Source organism: Grammomys surdaster, unplaced genomic scaffold (genome assembly GCF_004785775.1).
Source record: "Grammomys surdaster isolate TR1022 unplaced genomic scaffold, NIH_TR_1.0 194, whole genome shotgun sequence".
Classification (NCBI taxonomy): Eukaryota; Metazoa; Chordata; class Mammalia; order Rodentia; family Muridae; genus Grammomys; species Grammomys surdaster.
This window is the reverse complement of record NW_021604639.1, coordinates 11,505,827-11,517,548: the sequence shown is the minus strand read 5'-3', so window position 1 is coordinate 11,517,548 and position 11,722 is coordinate 11,505,827.

Here is an 11,722-nt window from a genome sequence, read left to right as displayed (position 1 = left end):
TCTTTCTTTCTTTCTTTCTTTCTTTCTTTCTTTCTTTCTTTCTTTCTTTCTTTTTTTCCCAAAGATAGGATCTCAGTGTGTATCCTGAGCTGGTCTTTAACTGTGTGGTCCTCCTGCCTTAGACTTCTGAGTGCTGGGATAAGAGGCATGTACCCTCATGCCTTGCTTCTGAGTTTCCTTTCTGATGCTGTTCTCCATGTCCCTTGCACACTTCTGTCTTAGGGTCTGCCCCTTGAATAACGATGCACTGAGCTTCATGACCAATTCACTCCTCTTTGTTCTGCACTTGCTGCTGAGGTAACCTCATGTGGTGTTCTGGTCTCACCTGCCCCTGCTCTGTCCACCCTTCTTTTCCTCTGCCTGCTGAGCATGTTTTGGCATGGCTTTCTGAGACTGTCACACCATGTATTTGACACTGACTTCCCTGTGTGCTATCCACCCCATCTTGTACTTGCTGACGAGCTGAGGGCTCCTCAGTTCACCAGGTCAGTCAGGTTGGAAACCTGGGGTAACTGAAGCTCGGAAGTCCTGACCGAGGATGCCGGGTCACTCCCAAGGATGCCGGGTCACTCCTCTCCAGGAAGCCCTGGCCTGTCCCAGCAGTTGGATAGCTGTCTGTCTCTTTCAGGCTCTCATACATCCTCACCTCAGACTATCATTGCAGCAGCCCTGTGTTCTCAAGTTCACCTTCCGTGTGGCTGCCAGAGAGCCCTCACTGATTCAGATAAGGACATTGATTGCCAGCGGTCGCTGAGAGTGCCCGTCCTCCCTGAAAGTAGACCAAAGACTTTGTTAAGAGGTCCCTTCTTGCAAGATGTGTTCATTACTACTGGTTGTCACCTTGCAAGGACCTAGAATCACATGAGACACATCTCTGGGCACATGTATGAGGGAATTTTTAGATTCAGGTAATTGAGGTGGAAGACCCACAACTGTAGTTAAATTTTAGAAGAACCACTGTACCTGGCATTTACTCTGGAGGGATAGCTACTTAAGCCTTGTGGAAATCTCTTAGAAATTATCAATGACTGTCATCTGAAATTTATGGGCTTGCTCTTTCTTGGGAATTTCAGAACCTTAACATAACCTCGGTCATAAGACATTCCTGGCAAACCTGGAATTCTTATAATGACTGTGTTTGCTTAGATAATGGCTCCGTAAGACAACTGCTCGATCTGATAAGAAATTGGTATTCAGGAATTGACTTACCAAAGGCCCCTTTGAAGCTGCTAGGTGGTCAGTCCATCAGAGCAGCTCCACTTGCTGCTAGGAAGCCTTAATACAGCCCACAGTGTCTGCCTCTGTCTTCGGTCAAATGGGCAGCAGCATTCCTTAGGTTGAAGTCCTGGACTGAATAGAAAGGAGAAAGTGAGAAATGGACTGAGCGGCTGTGTTTACCCTCTGTGTCCTGAGGTTGCTGGTGATGGATTACCTCCAGTTTCTCTGCCTTGCTTTTCTTGCCATGACAGTCTGTACCCTCGGGTACTTCATCACAGCAACAAGAAAAGTAGCTAATACACTGATGACACAAGATCTCGCTACAGAGCTGAGGCTAGCCTAACTTCCTATATAGCCCAGGCTGGCCTCAAATTTGTCATCCCCCTGCTTCACCTTCTTTTTTTGTTTGTTTGTTTGTTTTTTTGTTTTTTGTTTTTGTTTTTTTGAGACAGGGTTTCTCTGTGTAGTCCTGGCTGCCTGGAACTCACTCTGTAGACCAGGCTGGCTTCGAACTCAGAAATCCACCTGCCTCTGCCTCCCAAGTGCTGAGGTTAAAGGCGTGCTCCACCACCGCCCGGCCTGCTTCACCTTCTTTAGTGCTAGGATTGCCACTTTGTCTGGCTAACTGGGGCTTCTGACCCTTCCCCTAAGACCTACTTCCACATGTGCCGTCTGTTGTCTGGAAAGCATATTCTCTCCGTGTCAAGCACATCTTTTTTTTTTTTTTTTTTTTTTTTTTTTTTTTTTTTTTTTTGGTTTTTTTGAGACAGGGTTTCTCTGTGTAGCCCTGGCTGTCCTGGAACTCACTCTGTAGACCAGGCTGGCCTCGAACTCAGAAATCCGCCTGCCTCTGGCTCCCAAGTGCTGGGATTAAAGGCGTGCGCCACCACCACCCGGCTTTGTCAAGCACATCTTAAGCTCAGTCAGGACAGAAGTTGTCAGGGATAGAAATGGATAAAACTGCAGTCGCTTGAAAATGGATCTAATACATTGCTTCCCGTGCAAAAGGAAATCTATGAGCCAATATTTACAAAATAAAAGGAGAAATCAACAGCGTGATGGGAAAGGAATTGAACTCTGGCTTAAGAAATGAGAGAAGCTTGCAAAGAGAGAGGGGCCAGGAGGCAAAAGGAAAGACACCACTGGACAAAATTTACTATGGAATGTTGCTGCAGTTCACCAGCAGGTGGCAGACCAGGGAAAAAAGTCTCTTATTCTCACAAACCTTAAGGTGTAGACAGTAAAACATAGAAAGGAGGACACCAAAGTCACCAGTAATTCCATTGCTCAGTTATAGCTAGTCTGAAAATAAATATCTTATTATTGTTGTATGTATGAAGTGTGTGCATACCGACGCTCATGAGTGGAGGTCATACAAGAACTTTGAGGAGCCATGTTTTGCCCTTCCATGGTGGGATGCTGGGAATCTGGCTTAGATCCTCAGCCGTGCATAGTGTTTAGCTGTGAGAAATACCATGACCAAAGCAACTTGGAGAGGAAAGGATTTAGTTTATCTTACATTTCACATCTTTCCCTCTTTGAGGGAAACCAAAGACAGAGCTCAGGGCAGAAGCTTGATGCAGAAACCACAGAGGTTCACTGCTTGCTCCCAGGTTCACGTTGAGCTACAGCCCAGGCCCTCCTGCCTCGGGATGGCTCCACCCACAGTGGGCTGGGCCCCCACACATCAATTAGCAATCAGTAAAATGCTCCCACAGATATGGTCACAGGTCCATCTGACCTAGGCAGATCTTCACTTGAGGTTCCCTTTTCCCAGGTGACTGTAGGTTTGTATCACAACTGAAGCTACCTATGACACACCAAGTGCTTATCCCCACTGAACCATCTCACGGGCACAGTCTCCCTGTCTTATTCCTCCCAGCCTGTCAGTAAGTATGGTTGAGACAGTGCAGTATATGCAGTTTGCCCCTAACTTTATACTGAGAACTTTGTGCACTCCACTTTTAAATAATTAAGTATTTCATTTATCACTATACTGTCTGCATTAATTACATTTTATAGAAAGGTTTGTTTAGCCAGACAGTGGTGGTGCACGCCTTTAATCCCAGCACTTGGGAGGCAGAGAAATCAGGTAGATTTCTGAGTTCGAGGCCAGCCTGGTCTACAGAGTGAGTTCCAGGACAGCCAAGACTACATAGAGAAACCCTGTCTCAAAAAAACAAAAAAAAAAAGAAAAAGAAAAAAAATAAGGTGTGTTTGTCTGTTTGCCATATTAAGGATCAAACTCAAGGCCTTGTGCATATTAGATAACCACTCTATCACTGAGATACATCCCAGGTATTAGTAAAGACTTGATAATCTATTAACTTTGTCCAGTTCCACCAAAGCAATGAGGTAGACACTGGAAAAGAATCCATTAGATTTGATCACCTGCAGGGTAGAGGCTGAGAAACCACAGAGGGCTTGAGCAAGCCCGTACCTCTTCAGATGTGGTGAGTGACAAGGAAAAGAAACAAAAAATGGGCTGGAGAGATGACGCAGTGGACGCTGTTCCAGATGATCCAATTCAAGCATCCAAAGGTGGTTCACAACCAACCATCGGTAACTCTAATTCCAATAGATCTGATTTCCTCTTTTGGCCTCTTCTGGCACCAGACACACATGTGATTCACAGACATATATATATGCAGGCAAAGCATTCATACATACAAAATAAAAATAAGATTTAAAAAAGTTTTTTTTTTTTTAAAAAAAAACTGGTATAGGGATGTAGATTATTAAGAGTATTTGCCTATCACATGCAGCATCCTGGGTTTGATCTTCAGCACACTGCAAATAAATAAATAATGAAATGGTTGAGACACAAGACAAAATATTTCAGAGACAAGCACAGCAAGTCTGTAAACAGAGGAAGACACGAAACAATGAGAGAATTAGCTCAGGGGTGGGAGCAAGGACCTTCATTAGGTCGAGAGAAGCAGGGTTAGCGGCCATGGGAGGCCCAGCGTCAAACATACTGGAAAGGTTTTCGGCTTAGAGTCACTGAAAAAGGAAGGCAGGCCTGGGGAAGAGGAGAAAGTTTAGCAGAATGTGTAGCTATGGCTTATTGATATGTCAGTGTCTTGGGAGATGGAGGGTGTGAAGGGGTAGGGGTTATATATAACCAGAAATGTTTATATACTCTACAAGACCAACGAATGTGAATTCACATGCCATAGACTTTAGACTTTTAGAAGTTGCTTTCAGTCAGGCCTGGGAACACAGGGCTATAATCCCAACTACTTAAATCGCTGAGGCAGGAGGATTCCAAGTTCAAAGCCCGCCAGGGCCACACTCAGGGCATTCAAGGCCTGAGGATGCAGCATGTGACAGGACAGCCTGGGCAACAAAGAGTCCATGTGATGGTTGGTTAGCTTGGTTAGCCAACTTGATTTAGGCTCTCACGATTGTCTTCTAGGAAGGTGTTTGCAGGCAGGTTGGACTAAGGAGGGAAGACCCTCCAAGAACGTGGGTGGTCTTATCTTATGGGCTGAGGTCCTGAACTGAATAAAAGGGAGACAACAAGATAAGCATCCTCTTCATTCCTGACAGCTGAGGCAATGTGATCAGCCTGCCTCCCGCCCCTCACCACACTGCTCCAGCTACCATGCCTTCTCTGTCATAATGGACCCCTGAAATGTGAGCCAGGCAACCCCTTCCTTCCTTAAATTGTATCTTATACTTTGTCACAGCTGTGAGAAGTAACTAATACAGCCCATCTCTGTTCTTTTCAAAAAGCGAAACACAAAAGGGTGGGCTCAGAACATAACTGGGGATAGACCACTTGCTAACCCTGTGCAAGGCAATAGATTCCATCCCAACTCCCAAAACAACATTGCTTTCTTAACCCAGAACCATGTCAGAGGTCAAAATCCAGTTGTAAAAGGTGAAGCTTCCACAGCAAAGAAAACAGGGCCTTTGATCTTAGCTGGGAATGACAGCAGTAAGGCAGTGGGGGTTGGGTGGTGCCTATAATTGCCTGCCACTGGCAGTTCCAGACTCCAACTCCTTACACCAGTCCTGAGAAAGGTAATTGGCTGCCCCTAGGCATCCCTGAGAAAGCAGTAGGGAATAATTACACTTATCAGTTCCTCAGCCTAGGCCTTTTGGGGCTTTCTTGTGGGAACACATCAGCCTGCAGACATTGGCAACAATGCTTGCTTGGAGCTCCCTCCACCTCCCCTCCCCCACGTTAAAGGCCCAGAACATCCTTGAGGTATTTGAAACAATGTTTTTAAAAATAGCAACCGTACGCCGGGGTGGCGCACGCCTTTAATCCCAGCACTTGGGAGGCAGAGGCAGGCGGATTTCTGAGTTCGAGGCCAGCCTGGTCTACAGAGTGAGTTCCAGGACACCCAGGGCTATACAGAGAAACCCTGTCTCAAAAAAAACAAAAAACAAAGAGTTTCACAGCTTAGTTACCAGATTTAACCAAGTTACAGGATTTAAACCCCAGCTTGTTCACATGTTAATTGTGTAGCCTTGAAAAAAATTGTATTCCATGTTCCTAAGCTTCTGCTTCCTTATCTCAAGAATAAAAATGCAATAAGAGGTCTCCTTGGCACACATCTGATCTCAGCGCTCTGGAGGGGCTCCATTGCTAAGCTAGCCTGGACTACGTAACAAAAGGCCACAAACTACATACCTAGAAATGGCACTGTCTGTCATAAGGACTGAAAGGGATCATTAGAGTTCAACTAGTCAGCAAGTGTCCTGGCCCGAGCTGCTGCTCCGGTCCCCAGGTCAGGGTCTAGCAAGAGAGTGGGGATGGAAGAGCAAAAGACGCAAAGAATGGAGACAAGACAGGATGTCCGTTCAAGTCGCATTTATTGAAAGGAAGTCCTGGGTATATATAAGCACAAGCGGGGGAATGCAGCTGAAGACACTTTACCTTGTGCGCCTTGCAGCTGGGGGCACTAAACAACAAAACAAAATATGTGAAAAAATTAAGATGTTTATCAGAGTGTGCTCAGCTGTTGTAGGCTGTTGAAAACAAGTCTCTTGTCAGGGTATATGGCTCAAGATGGCTGTAAAGATGATAGCCGCTTTCTTCCAGGAGTCGGCTCCCAGCAAGCAAGCATACTGGGCACTTTACTTATTTATCGAGGGGCGGAGTTGTAGATCAGGCTGGACTTTAACACACAAGGAATCTCCTGCCTCTGTTTCCCAAGTGCTAGGATTAAAGGTGTGGACTGCCAGTCCTGGCTGCTGTGAGCAGTTCAGTGTGTGCCAGGCATGTTCAGCACCGCACAACCTAGGTAAGCACTTCTGGTTGGTGTTTTGTTTTGTTCTATTTTGTTTTGTTTTTTTCTTGCGCTGCTGGGGAGAAAACCTAGGACCTCAAGCATTGCTAGGTAGGTACTCTATCTGTGACTATGCCTCCCTCCCCCAGTCTGTGTGGTAGTGGTGGGGTGTGTGTGTGTGTGTGCAGAGAGCAGGGTGGCGACAGAGGCGTGCGAGTATACATGTGTGCTTACCATCCCCCTACCCCTATGAACACCTCTTTCTTTTTAACATAGACTCTCACAGAGTTGCCCAGATGGGCCTTAAACTTCAGTTACCCTGCTTTCTCAGTTGTCCTAACAGCTAGGAATACAGGCCTGGGCACTAGGCCCAGCTCCCCATGAACATTTTAGACTCATTGTAGTTGGGGGAGACAGTCTGTTAACCAAAAGCTTGTGAAATCCAGAATATATCAGGTGGGTCAAAATTCTCCAAAGAAAATAAACTAGTGAAAGGAGACAGGAGGTGTCGAGGGGGTAGATTTGTCGATTAAATCCTTGACAACATTCTAGACGGAGCCTGCTGTGCCTGCCTAGGTCCTGAGGAAGCTGTGGGCTGCTGTGTCTGACAACATGCCAGGAAACCAGGGTGACAGAATGAGTAAGAAGACAAAGAGAGAAGAAGATGAGGTCAGAGCTAGTCCCAGAGGTCCCTGTGGACCATCTCTGGTGAGGTGGAGGAAGCCATGGGGGTTCTTAGCAGAAGACTGATTAAATCTGACCTGATTTTTAGCAGGGTGGTTCTGAACATGGCAAAAGGCCATGCAGTAACCCTCGAGAGACAGGGTTGTGATGTAGGCCATGATGATGGGTGAGGATCAGAAGTTCTATGCCATGTCTTCAAAGCAGAAGCAGGTGGTTCAGCTGATAGCTGGGTGTGGGAAGGAAAGATAGAAGGGTGAAGATTTTGGACTGAACAGACGACAGGGCACAACTGCCACTCCCACACAGGGAAGAATGGAGTGTGTGTCGGGGGGTGGATATGTGTCCAATGTGCACTGCCCAAGTGGGGGAATCAAGCAGGCAGCTAGGGGGAAGGGGAGCCCAGGGATGGCCTGGGAGGAGGGGCAGCACACAGGTGCTGTGGAATGATGAGAAAGCATAAAGAAAGCAGCCCCAGAACTGAGCCATGGGCACCAGAGGACACAGGCTGGAAGGTGAGAAAACCAGCAGAGACCTAGGAGGTAGCAGGGAGCCACAGTCAACCAGGAGAAGCTGGAACTAGGCCTTATCCTAAAGGACTATTCAGTGAGACTGATGTTGTACAGATCCGTGGTAGGCTTGAGGCCCAGTGAACGGGGAGCCCCATGGAATGGTTTTAGTGAAATGATAACCAAAAATTGTAATTGGAACAGCTTCAGGAAAGGACAGTAGGGGCTGGGCAGATACTCCAGGATGGGCATCGGAGAAAGCCCTGAGGTGGTCCTGAGTGAAATGCATAGTGTTGACATGAGGGTAGCCATGTCAAAGATTCCATAGCCTCAGACACATGGAAAAATGGCAACACACACACCAGGTGAGTCTCAGGGATATGGCAAGGCCTTCCTGATGTGGAGGGGTGTCTGAGCGTGGACGTTAACAGTGTGTGCAGATAATATGTCCACCATAGCTTTCTCTGCCACGACGTTTCCAGTCTGAAGACTGCTTCCCCACAGAGACTGTTCTACTGAGATTAGTTGAACCTGTCCCCTCCATCCAGCTATGCACCAGAAGCCAACCCTGCCTCCTTGTTGAGCTGTATGCAATAAATAACCCACCTTGCTGTTCAGGTCTATATAATAAACAGGCTGCATTTCCCAGGGGCCAAGCCTTCTATCTGAGAATCCAGGCCACCAGACCCCAGTCTTCCTGTCCCTGTGTCTTCATTCCCTCTCTGCCCCAGTCTGCTCCAACTCCTTGGAGCTGTGCAGGATGGGGAAGTTCAGAAAGTAAGAGTACTTGCTCTGAATGTAAGAGGACCTAGGTTCAAATCTCCAGCACCCGCGTACTACTCAAGCACACCTGTACATGCCTATAATCCCAGCCTTGCAGGAAGAGGCCGGCAGATCCCAGCAGCTGGCTTAGCTGAAACGGTGAGCTTCAGGTTCAGTGAGAGACCCTGTCTCCAAAAAACAAGATGGAGAGGAAACCAGGTGTCCTCCCTCCAAATGCACAATCATAGGCATGCACACGTGCACACTGACACATGCACACGCACACACAGTGGAAAGGTGACCTGGGGTCACCTTCACGAACAAATGAAACAAAGACCAGTGCAGGCATATTTTCTTTAATAGAGGAGCTTGCATTTACAGTTTGAATGGTGAGAAAAAGATCTATGAAGGTGGAACTAGATTAAAAAAAAAACAATGCAACAGATTATAACATGATTCTACAAGCCATCTGGATGGTCTCAGATAGGCTGAGGTCATGGGATGGGATGGCCTGGTCATACTTGACTCTGGTCCTGGGAGACTGCTCTATCCGGCTTCAGCACACTTACGTTCATGACATTGCCTGAGACTCAACACATAAAGGAGAGACTCAGATACTTCTTCCAGACCAGGCCAACAACAAAACCCTCATCTGGCATGTGTGTATGTGTATATACATACACATATATGCCACCTTAAATCTCAGCATTTGGAAGGAAGAGGCAGGAGAATTGCCACAAGTCTGAGGCTAGCCTAGATTGTAGAGTCAGACCCTATCTCAAGCAAAACAAAAGGAGCTGGAGAGATAGTTAAGATAGTTAAGGTACTTGGTTCTCAGCACCTACATGATCGTTCACCACTGTCTGTTAACTTCAGTTCCAGAGGATCCAAATCCTCTTCTGACCTCCCTGGAGACCAGACACACAGTTAGTGAACATGTGTACTCGCAGGCTAAACACTCATCCAAGTAAATAAATCTTAAAAACAAAACAACAGCTCAAGTAGATAACAGACATATACAGAAGCTAACTAAAGTGTTTGGAATAGAGAAAGCACAGATTTCTTTTTTTTTTTCACAATTTTTTTTTATTTTTGCCAGTTCCAAAAGTTGGTATCATTCTTTTTTTCTGTACAGCTTTACAAAATAACATAGTTGTTTATACATTATTTTTCACTCTTGATGATATTTTCCATTTTTTCATTCTTGGTGAGATCATTTTTTACTACTTCTATTAATTTCCAAAGACAGAATAGCTTATGTTGCCTTCTAATTCATTTCAAAGTGTTTGCATTTCAACTGCCTATACCCACACCATTTCCACTGAATGAGCTTATTCATATAATTTGGTTAAGATATACATTGAAAACTTCCTAGTGACTATAATTTTCTTTCCTCTTGTTCGCACCCTTCTGCTCCCCTTTCCTCTCTTTCTCTCCCATTCATCCATATTTACTACTCTTCTCTTTGTTTCTTTCTCTTAGAAATGTATTCTTCATTCTAGATTAAGAGGGGGAAAAAGACGAATAGAAAACACAGAGCTCACATCTAACTTCTGCTTCTAAACACATTTCTTGGGAGACAACTCTATTCTGATTACAATGAATGGCACCTAATACAACCATCAGCTTGTGGTGTGGCCTGCTCTTAATTCTGGCTACTTTTGTGGAAGACGTATAAACCAGGGTGTAAATGAACATAAAAATCAGAGGAACAAATCTCACTTGTGGGTCTCCTTGCCTGTGTTGGTTAATTTTCAACTTTATTGGCTTCAGAATCATCTAGGAGATGAGTGAGCCATTCTTCTGGTGTGTCTTTGGGAACCTTTCCATGGAAGATTAACTGGGAAAATGGAACACGCACCCTGAATGTGGACGACAGCATCCCAGGAACTGGCTCAGACCGAATAGAGAAGGAAAAGGAGAACACCTGCCGGAGGTTCGGATTTTTTGTCTCTCTCTCTGAGGTCATAGTACGTTGCCTGCTTCCGTGGTAACCCAGAAATGGGAACATGAGCAAAGGAGCAGTCATGGACCCCTTTGCACATCTGAAACATCCAAACAACACTTTCTACTGGCTGTAGCCATGTCACAAGATCTCCAGAAGAGAACTGGGATTTGGGCCATAATAGGAGTCTCTGAGAACAAGCCTTTAGCAAAGCTGCCTTAAATAGGATTATTTGGGTGAAAGTGTCTTTGCTTCCCTTTCTTCTCTTCCCTCATAGCACTTTTAAAGTCTAGAAGCGCAGAAAGCAATTCATTCATTTATAGACTTAGAAGGAATATCAGAATCATTCTCTGAAGACAGTATTGGGGACTGAGAAAGATGTCATGATCCCATAAAGATGGTGTTGATCCCCACACTACAAGTTACACTCCCTGCCTCTGTCACCTGCTTAACAACAGAGTAACAATGGGGTTTCCTTCCTCAAGTCATTATAAAGATTAGGTGAGGGGCTGGAGAGATGGCTCAGCGGTTAAGAGCACTGACTGCTCTTCCAGAGGTCCTGAGTTCAAATCCCAGCAACCACATGGTGGCTCACAGCCACCCATAATGAGATTCAATGCCCTCTTCTGGTCTGTCTGAAGACAGCTACAGTGTACTCATAAATAAAATAAATAAATCTTAAAAAAAAAAAAAAAAAAAAAAAAAAAAAAAGATTAGGTGAGCTAACATGTGTGACGCTGGCGTGTAGCGAGTGCCCAACATACATACCTGTTGCCCACAGTGGATCCCAGCAGCAACAGTAGAGATTCAATGGATAAGTTACGTTTTCAAAGACAAAACCATTGTGGTTAACAGCAGCCCTGAATCAAGAGCACTGGTTTAACTACAGGAAGTGTCTAAGAAAGACACCATTTGTACTCAGTGTCCTAATTTGCCTTTTAAAATTTCTCTTTTGGAGGATACGTCATTAGCTTCCTTCTTTCCTTTTGTCTTTGGGGGCAGGGATCAAACATGGGAATTTGTATTTTTTAAAAAATACGTATTTATTTTTTATTTCATGTGTATTGGTGTTTTGCCTGTATGTCTGTGTGAGGATGTCAGATCCCTTGGAACTGGAGTTACAGACAGTTGTGAGCTGCCATGTGGGTGCTGGGAATCAAATTCCAGTTCTCTGACAGAGCAACTCTGACAGAGTACTCATCAACACCGAGCTATCTTTCCAGGCCCCCTGTTGAAGGATGTCCCTTGTGACTCCTGTCTCAGGATATCTGATGCCCTCTTCTGGCATGCATAGGTATTGCACACATGAGGCACATAATCAGGCGTGTGCATGCACATAAATTTAAAAACAAATTAAATTAAAA